This window comes from Arachis ipaensis, chromosome B09 (assembly GCF_000816755.2).
Source record: "Arachis ipaensis cultivar K30076 chromosome B09, Araip1.1, whole genome shotgun sequence".
Taxonomy (NCBI): Eukaryota; Viridiplantae; Streptophyta; class Magnoliopsida; order Fabales; family Fabaceae; genus Arachis; species Arachis ipaensis.
The window spans coordinates 27,219,809-27,230,373 of record NC_029793.2 but is presented as its reverse complement, the minus strand read 5'-3'; the positions used below and the strand labels follow the sequence as shown (position 1 = coordinate 27,230,373).

The 10,565-nt window shown below is 35.2% G+C and overlaps 1 long non-coding RNA gene across 13 annotated transcripts; it reads left to right on the top strand.

Moving 5' to 3' along the window:
• LOC107618689 lies at nucleotides 254-9,288 on the top strand. 13 transcript variants are annotated; one of them, XR_002353364.1, is made up of 7 exons: nucleotides 254-592; nucleotides 881-1,768; nucleotides 1,996-2,086; nucleotides 2,252-2,348; nucleotides 2,986-3,288; nucleotides 3,468-3,615; nucleotides 3,883-4,216. It is a non-coding gene; the product is annotated as an uncharacterized LOC107618689 (long non-coding RNA). The 13 variants fall into 13 exon arrangements; XR_002353365.1 differs by having other exon boundaries at nucleotides 256-592; nucleotides 1,349-1,768; XR_002353370.1 differs by adding an exon at nucleotides 7,279-7,545 and having other exon boundaries at nucleotides 258-1,768; nucleotides 3,468-3,599; nucleotides 3,883-3,969.

Sequence of the window (10,565 nt, the reverse complement as noted above, 5' to 3'; positions counted from 1 at the left end):
AATGTTGGAAGAAGGTATAAGTTATCTTCCATTAAAGAAAGTCAAACAAGACTAGTTAATCTCAAGTCAAAAATCCTAATCAACTCACTATTTGAATTAGTAAGAGATTAGCGTCATTGAAAATGATATTAACTAACACTACAAGATTTATATATATTTGTGGGTGTTTTTTAAAGGGGGTTTTTAAAAACCTCCACAATATATTTTATTTATGACATTTTAATAAACTCCCACAGATTAACAATCTAACTCCACCGTTATAATTATCAAGTAATTAAAACTCTTTCAATATCCATGAGAACACTCGAACAGAGAACTGAAGAGTCAAAGCTCATCGAAACCCTAAGCTTGCGATAGATATCTCCACCGCCATCTCCGCCGCTGCCTCCGCCGCCATGGCCGCCGCTAGAGTTCATCTTCTTTCTACTTCTGCCATAAAGCCATTGAGATCGAGCCAAGGCATCTCTTTCACCAACGCGTTTCCAAATCTAATCGCAACGCCCAAGCCTTTGAGATCGAGAGAAAGTACCTCTTCGGTCAACTCTCCTCCGCCAATGACGCTCATGTTCTCCATCGGCATTCTATCCCTTGTGTACGCTCTTCTTTCCACTCGTTCTCAGTTTCTGGTTCTCCTTCTCTTTTTCCTTTTTATTCGTTTTTGTTGTTTTTCATCCGCAAATTCTGAATGCTTTGCTATGTGATATAACATTGTTTCAAATTATCAAGCACTCCAAGTATTTGATGAATTGTTTATTCTCTTAATTGAAATTCTGATAAATTAATTTGCTAATTTTTGAATTTTGATTTCGTGATACTCTTTTATTTTGATACTAATATTTCGTGATACTGATAAATTGAGATTCAAGTGTGTTCCCTACAGCATTGGGTGTGAATCCAATGATCACTGTTCAGGCTATAGCTTATTACACAACACAATCTGTTCTTGAAGTTCTTGGAAGGAAAAGGTGTTGATGAATTATATAAAAAAAAAACTTTTCTCTGCTTCTGTATCTCCAGTGGTCTAGAATGAAAATCTTTGTTCAAATAACACACGTTGAGAAAAAGAAAATTGTAATAACTGTTAAGAGAGTTGTTCAATCATTCTGAGTGTTTAGTGTATTAGTGTTTATTTTGTCATAACATCTTTTAGTTAAAACTTTTGAGGCTTTAATAGTCATCTTAAGTTAGTAAAAAGTAGATTTAGACAACCTTCATGTCCTTACATAACACTGAATATTTTTTCTAATCTTATATATTTCAATGGCACATATATACAGTGAGAGAAACTTGACATCTATATCAAATTGAAATTTAAGATGATAGTGATATACTTTTGGACCAAGTTTAGTAAAAATTTGAGAAGACCATGGCAGATTATCTTTGAAGCTCAAACAATACATTTTCAGTATCAATGAACAAGGCAGCCACATGAGTTTAGAATTCAGATCTGATTAATAACATAATTAATAAATTAATTTTATTTAGAAACAGCTATGTTGCATGGTGTTTGTTAAATCTCAAATTGGCTACGTCTATGATCACATAATAAAAAATTTATGCAGACTTCATGATTTGAAGCAGTTAGGTGAGTCAACTTACTACATATGAATGATATTTTGTTATTATTACTTCTAATTCCACTATTTTGTTATTATTACTAATATGATATGATATTTTGCCTAGGATTACTGCATGATGTTGGCCATGGTCCCTTCAGCCACATGTTTGAGGGCAAGTTCCTTTCCCGGGTCTTTAATGGTGACAAATGGTAATTCTATGATGTGCTTGTTAATTCAGGTTTTCTGACTTCTCTCCGTACATTGAAGTTTCTTCACATGATTAATAGCACATGTTTCCCACTTCTTCCAACAACATTCCAAAAAAATATATTTTCTGAATTTTTTTATTTCTATTTAAGGAGTTAAATTGACTTTCTAAAACCTGCAACAATGTGTTGGTTGAGAATTCATCCTTTTGAATTAACATTACTTTCAGGTCCCATAAGAAAATGTCAGCGAAGATGATAGATTACATGGTTGATGAACATAATATTGATATTGATCCTGAACTCCTCAAGAAAGTGAAGGTTAGACCTTAGATGTATGAAGTGTTTGTGGAATATATACATATATGTTTCTTTTCTCGTTTACATTTTGTAAATTGATACATCATGGACCTCTAAGCCAGGAGTAAAATATTACTTATTTCCTGTGATTTTATATGTTCCAATAATATTTTTGGTTGACTGCAGGGTCTATGCATCAGTTTGAAAGTGAAGTATGCTCTCTTATTTCTATTTACTGTTCTGTTTTCATCATTTAGCCTTTGAGATGAAGCATGGAAGAGAGGTACTCTTCTTCTCTATTATTTCTTGCTCTCTTTTCAAATTTTAATTCTGTTTATATATAATGTGTGCAGCTAGACTCACAATTTAAGAAAAGAAACCATTCAGCAACAATATTAAAATATTTAAAAAAATAAATATTTGAATATCAGTATTAATTTGATATCATGTGCATAGTTTAAGTATTAATTTGATATCATGTGCAACAATTCTCTTTATTACTATTATTATTTACTTTTTTTTAATTAAAACGGGACTTAAGCCGATGAGAACTATAATCATTTGGGGTATGGAAATTTCTCTACAATCATTATCAATAATACTCCTAAGGTCCTAGGAAGCATATCAACAAAATGAAAATTAAAATTTCTCTCCGATTCCGATTCTGCGAAACCTTTTCCATTCCTACAAATGAGTGCAGGTACCATTTGCTTATTCTATTCCTTGCCAAATTTATTATTATTATTAGGGTTTAAGTGATTTATATAAGCACTAGTTGGATTTTAATTGAAGCGCTTGAGGAATTTTTGCTTAAATTTATGTTTCTTTAAATATGAATTTTTTCTTCTATCGTGTGAATTTGGTGAAATAGTGAAGAAAATGATTGATAGTTGGTTTGATACATTTATTGATTATAATAGGTGACACATTTGGTGGCAATAGAGGGCTCCGTCCAGTGCCTCCTGAAAAGAGTATTTTCCCATTAGACCACATGCATTTATGTGACCTGGTCATAAGGAAAGTAATTAATTCTTCCCTTATTTGGTCATAAGGAAGATGTTTACAAGGAATTATTAGGGGATAAATTATTTCTCATCAATTTTTTGTGTGTTGTGTTTGTTTCAGGAGAAGAAAGAATATTTGGGTTGTCTGAAAACTGCGGGTCACCAGTCTGAAAAATGCAGGGACTTCTCGAAAAAGTACTTGTAGTGCTGAATGGAAAAGTGAGTCTGGATTTTCTGTGTTATAAATATCATATTTGATTGGCTGTAGTGTTTTTCTTTGTGTAGGTTAGCATAAGTTGGAATGTTTTTAGTGCACTGTTTCTTTTTTCTCTTCTGTCATGTTTTTAATCTTTGGAGCACAATATTGTGGTATGAGTTGGTTTTTGTTCTGTTTACAGTACAAAAGATTGGAGCATAAAGCAGAAGAAAAGGTACAAGCCCTGAAGGAGATTAGAGAGACAGTGAATCACAGGAATCATATAGATGGCAGTGTGAAATTGATTAGTACTTCATTATTTGGTGTTCCTAAAGTTAAGCAACAATTTGGTAAACAATTGATTGCTTTTTAACATAGTTTCACTTATTTTTCCTTGCTAATATTGTTATTTTATTGTCTTGAAAATATTGTTAATTAGTTGAACATCATATAATGATTGTCTTAAATATTTACACAAGTAATGTACGTATAGTATAGTAGTGGAGTTAAGAGTTGGAATAAACACTGTTGGACTTGTTATCCATATATATTTACACAAATAGGATATACTTCCAATACTTATGTCTTGAAATAAACACTCTTGGACTCTCTTGTAGTGTATTTGTTGGAATAAATGAAGTCTCAGCTCAAAGTTGCTGCTGTTGTTGCTATTAGCTAGCTTTGGATTCAGCACTCATTCCATGGTTAGTGCCACTATTGACAATACATTTGGTTTTTGTAGAGCAATTGGTAATTGACTCTCTAATTGATGTCACTACACTAGAAGGATAACTTAAGATTAATGATATTTAAGCATTTGTATTTGATATGGTAAGAAGTGTATTATTTTAGTGATTACTGGTTTACACCCTTTTGAAATTTTTTCTGTATCTTTCATGAGAATTGTGATTCATTTACGGGTAGTAGGCTATGTTAATCTGTTTTTGACTAGATTGGCTTAACTTTGAAGCTTACAATTGTGTATTGAATTTAATTGGATTATCTTGTTTTGTGGTGATTTTATGGAATTCCTGAACCGAATTGGTGTTTAAAACTTATCTTTGAGTGTGTTTACTATTTTTGATATTAAAAAAAATAAATTTTTAATTTGAGAGTATGTAGATGAGATGAGATTAATGAATAGTTTGAAATTAAAATAAATAAATAATTACAGAGTTTGTGGAGGTTTGAAAATTTCACAAAATAGTTATTTTGTTAAATTAAAAAATTAATTTGTGGAGGTTTTAAACTACCACAAAAGTGATTTAAAATCGTCACAAAAGTCCAATATAAAACCCCACTAAACACACATAAAACCCCCACTAAACAGATTGTGGAGGTTTTTAAAAACCCCCACAAAAGACCTCGTGGCACCTCAAATTTTGGGGGTTTTAGAAACCTCTACAAACCATTTGGTGGGGGTTATAAACCTCCACAAATAAGAAAAAAAACTGCCACAAATAAACAAAAATCTTGTAGTGTAACAACTCTAGATCACCAATCTAAATTGGGTATTAATGACTCAAGATTGCCCAATTACTCTTTCCAAGCCAAGAATGCTCAAAAGCTACTCTAAAGCCCAACCAAGCATTTTGTCAAACACTTGGAAGGCACAAAAGGAAAGCATAGTAAAAATGCAAGAATAATAAATTTACCAACTACCAATTGCAAGAAAGTAAATCAACAACTCAAATCAACAATAAAAAGAACCCCCCCCCCCACTAAATAGATTGTGGAGGTTTTTAGAAACCTCCACAAAAGACCTCGTGGCACCTCAAATTTTGGGGGTTTTAGAAACCTCTACAAACCATTTGGTGGGGGTTATAAACCTCCACAAATAAGAAAAAAAACTGCCACAAATAAACAAAAATCTTGTAGTGTAACAACTCTAGATCACCAATCTAAATTGGGTATTAATGACTCAAGATTGCCCAATTACTCTTTCCAAGCCAAGAATGCTCAAAAGCTACTCTAAAGCCCAACCAAGCATTTTGTCAAACACTTGGAAGGCACAAAAGGAAAGCATAGTAAAAATGCAAGAATAATAAATTTACCAACTACCAATTGCAAGAAAGTAAATCAACAACTCAAATCAACAATAAAAAGAACATCAAACATTAAATTTCATTAAAAGAGATCTAAATCCAACATGAGCATCCATGAACATAAAAGAGAGCAGAAAAGGGAAATTAACAAGAAAACTAAGAGAATCAAAGTGTAGAAGCATGAAATTGTAGAAGAAACAAGATGAGAACAATAATCAAAACCTAGATCTAAGATGGAATTAAGCCTAAGAACCCTAATTCTAGAGAGAAGAGAAAGCTTCTCTCTCTAGAAACTAAACTACATGATGCCAAAACTTCAAAAATTGCTCCCCCCTTGCCCAAGCTTGAATTCTGCATGAAATAGCATCAGAAATGGGTTGGATTGGGCCCAAAATGAGCTACAAATCGCTGGCCACGATTTCACTTTAGTGAACCATATGCTCCATTGGCACGCACACTTACAGTGCGCGTGCGCGCCCCTATACATCAGGAAACTATGGCAAATTTTATATCATTTAGAAGCCCCGAGTGTTAGCTTTCCAACGCAACTGGAACCGCCTCATTTGGACCTCTGTAGCTCAAGTTATGGTCGATTGAGTACGAAGAGGTCAGACTTGACAGCTTTACGGTTCCGAGAACGGAAAATTAAAATAATAATTAATTAAAGCAAGGAAAATTAATGAGAGAATTTATATAATTAAAATAAAAGCCTTGACCAGGAGAAGATTAATTGGAATTTCTATCCTTGTTGAATTTTTCAAGTGTAATGGTAATAGGTTGTTGCTTCTACTTAGTTATCCTTTACTAAATAAAGGAAAGTCAAGTAACTAACCAGCTATGATTCCTAATTCCTAATCCTCTCCTAAGGAAGAATTAGAGTTAGAGACTAGAGAACCAACCAACAACTTCTAATTCCCAATTGACACTTGAGTATTCTAACTCAAAGGTCTCCTTTTAATCAACTCCCAAGTCAAGTTGGGAGTCTACTCCATTGACATGAATACAACCTTCCTAGACATATAAAGGGAATAAAAAGAAGACATGATAAACTAAATAAAATAATAACTGAAAATTAATTAAAGGTAAAAAGAGTTCTTTGCATTAATAAATCCCAAAATCATAAATATACGTATCTGAACAGGGTTAATGGGCGATTAAAAGAGTAAGGGAATAAGGAAACAAACTAGAATAATGAAAACTTCAACGGAGGTAGTGACTCTTCTCAATATCCAAATCAAAAGCATAAAACTCTAAAACTGTGTATGTAAAGAAACCTAGAGGAAGTAGTTATTTCTCTCTAAGATTCTAATCTAAAACTAAAAACTATATGAATGAGAATGTGTGTTGAGTCTCTACTTGTCCCCTGGCTCTAGTCTGTGTTTCCGGGCCAAAAACTGGGTCCAAACTCAGCCCAAAATCACCCCGAACGTCTTCTGCATTTTCTACATGTGGCGCATGTGACGCGTACGCATCAGTCACGTGTATGTGTCGATAGTCAGGTGCGCGCACGCGTCGCCATAAAAATCTCCAAATTACACGCACGTATGAGCCATGCGTGCGCGTCGCTCCTCGCTGGTTGTCTCCTTAGTTTCTTGTCTTCCTTCCATTTTTGCAAGCTTCCTCTAAGTCATTCCTACCCTATAAAGCCTGAAAACACTTAACGCACAGATCACGGTATCGAATGGTATAGAGGGGAATTAAAATACACAATTTAAAGGCTTAGGAAGCAAGTTTTCAACCATAGAACAAAATTGGAAAGGAATTGTAAAATCATGCAAATTGTGTGAATAAGTGTGCAAAGACTTGATAAAAACCACTCAAATTAGCACAAGATAAACCATAAAATAGTGGTTTATCACTCTTCTTCTCACTTCCCTCTCTGTTGCCTTATGCCGAATTTATTTGGCACTTTTACCGTACTAAAAACCCACGGGTCATGGGGGTATATTTATTATTTTTCATATGCAGGTCCAGGTACTCAGCAGTGAGTTGTGATTCATCTGAGAGATGGCGAAGATCATTGAATTCTGCTTCATTTTTGTTTAGAATCTCTTCGTACTTGTTTTAAAAAAGTTATATTATGTATTTATGCTTTTTGAAAACTTGCTTCTAGAGGCTTTTATGTATCTTTTGGGAGAGGTAGGAGATATTATTGTCAAACTGATTTTATTCTGTACAATAGCCGGCCTAAACTTCGTAGGTCGCTACTAGTGGCTAATTACTTATGTTATATATTTATATCATATCTTTATCTTATCTTCCTTTACTGTTTTATCTTTATATCGCTTTTCAAACGTGCTTTATCTTCTATTTTATCGATATGTGAGTGTTTCAATTTGCGATTTTATTTTACTCTTTTTCAAGCTTCTAGTTTAATACTTCCTTTCAACTTAGATGTATATTTATGTATTATAATCCACCTTGAGAATCGTACCACCTTATTATTATTGACTTATGACTCGCGCATAAGGATTTGAATATTAGGGTGTTACATTATGATATCAAAGCAGTTTGTCCTCATGAGCCAGAGGGATGGACTGCTTATGCTTCAATGCATACTCTGAATTATGCTTGTGCTATTTAGGATATCTGATTGATATGTTTAGCATGAAGTTCATGAGTATACTTTTGGAAAATTGAAGTACTTAACTTGAGATATTGAGACTGATCACCTTGATATCATTTGTTTTGTATGGATAGGACCCGAAATGGTAACTCATAGACGGGGTTGAGGACGGAAGGAGAATAAGGGATCTGCTTCTACTGGCAATAAGGCCGAATTTCTGGCAGCAATGACCTAACTTATCAACAATATACAAGCTAGTGCGGCAACTACAAATCAAGCGATGAGAGAATGAATGAAAATGGTAACGAATTTGGAGGAAGCTCAACTGAAGTTCCAATGACATTGGCAACCTTTTTGAAGGTTAACCCCTCTATGTTCAGAGGATCGAATAACCTGACGAAAGCTTACAACTGATTTAGAGCAATAGGGAGAGCATTGCAGGCGCAACACGTATCCGAAGGTCAATTGGTGGAGTTTGCTGCTTATCAACTGCTGGAAAAGCTCAACATTGGTGGCAAGGAGCTTACCATCTTCTTCAACAAGGAAACAGAAATGAGGTGATCACTTGGAAGGTTTTTCGAGAAAAGTTTTACAAGAAGCATTTCCTGAATTCCGTGAGACAAGCCAAGGAGGTAGAGCTACTTCAACTAAGACAAGAAACAATGACCGTGTCTGCTTATACAAGTAAGTTTGAGGAGCTGTGTCATTTCTCAAGAGTTTGTCAGGGAGCTCTTAAAGGGTATGAGGAGTGAAAGTGCATGAAGTACTAGGACGGTTTGAGAGATGATATTATACGAGCTGTGGTACCTCTTGAGATTAAGAGTTTTGTGGAGTTGGTGAACAAAAGTCATGTGGTGGAAGATTTCTCTAGGAAGAATATGAATGCGAGTACTAGTCGTGGTGGTTACTACAACCGAGGAGGTGCGAGGTCCTTTGCTCCCAGGGACCGAAACTTCAAGAGAGGGATTATGTTCAATAACCTCAACGTGGTTGAGCTACTTTCCAAGGGAACAACAACTATCAAGGAAGGAGGTACGGAAGGCAACCTCAAAATGAATTGACTTGTAGACGATGTGGAAGCTATCATCCGAAAACCTCATATTGAGCTAGACTGGGGCTTTGTTACAGTTATGAAGGAGCTGGTCACATGTCCTAGAACTATCCTGAAAAGACCAACTGGAATACTGGTAGAGCCCAATAGCAAGACCGTGTGTATGCTATCACGGTAGATGATGCTACTAAGTCAGATAATTTGATCAGAAATAAATGTGACATTGGTGTTAAAGTGTTAACTAATTTGTATGATACTGGAGAATTTCATTCATTCATAGACTTTGATAAGGTTGCTATATTAGGATTAAGGGTGTTGACATTATCATTTGATTTGCATATGCATACCCCTACTTCCAAAACTGTGGTGACTAGACTAGGATGTCAAGAAGTTCCTTCTAGGGTGGAAAATCGAGAATTTGTTCATGATTTTATCTGTTTGTCAATGACTGAGTTAGACTTGATTTTGGGTTTGGATTAGTTATCGATGATTCGGGTGTTGTTGGATTGCTTTGAGCGTTCTATTCGGTTTATGTCTGAGGAATCAGAAAGACCAGTGGTTGCGTGAAGTTATTACTTGAATGCGGTGAAAGTGAATTGTAGTGGGGCAGAGTACCAAGGATTTATCCTTTTGGCTGCAAATTCATTAGGGGATGAGTAAGACTTAGATCGAATACCGATTGTGTGAGAATTTCCCTAAGTTTTCCTCGAAGATATACTCGAGTTTCCACCTCAGAGAGAGATTGAATTCGCTATAGGCTTAGTGCCGGGAGCTGGATCGGTGTCAATTGCACCTTATCAAATGGCACCAGTGGTGTTTGTAGAGTTAAAGAAGCATTTGGAAGAGTTAATAGAAAAAAAACTTCATTCGACCAAGTATTTCTCCATAAGGAGTGCCTGTGTTATTGGTGAGAAAGAAGGACGGAGGTAGTGCGCGAAATTTAAACTCACACTACTTCACCGGCATACCAATTGTGTGAGAGTTTTCCAAAGCTTTTCATGAGGATATACTCGAGTTTCTACCACAGAGGGAGATTGAATTTGCAATATATTTAGTGCCGGGAGCCGAGAGCCGGGACGGTGTCAATTGCACCATATCGGATGGCACCTTTGGAATTGGTGGAGTTAAAGAAGCAATTAGAAGATTTGATAGAGAAGAACTTCATTCGACCAAGTGTTTTTTTGTGGGGAGCGCCTATGTTGCTAGTGAAAAAGAAGGATGGAGGCATGAGGTTATGCATTGATTACAGACAGTTGAATAATGTAACAGTGAAGAACAAATACTCTTTACCACAAATTAATGATCTGATGGAGCAGTTACAAAGAGCTAGCCTGTTTTCAAATATCGACCTAAGGTCAGGTGGTCAAATTAGAGTGAAAGAAGCTGACATTCCTAAGACGATGTTCCGAACTCGCTATGGTCACTATAAGTACGTGTGATGTCTTTTGGGATAACGAATGCCCCTGTTGTGTTCATGGATTAAATGAACCGGGTATTCTGACCCTTTTTGGATAAATTTGTGATAGTATTTATAGATGACATACTGGTGTATTCAAAAATTGAAGAGGATCATGAAGGGCATTTGAGAGTTGTGTTGCAAATCTTGAAAGAGAGGAAATTATATGCGAAGCTTTCGAA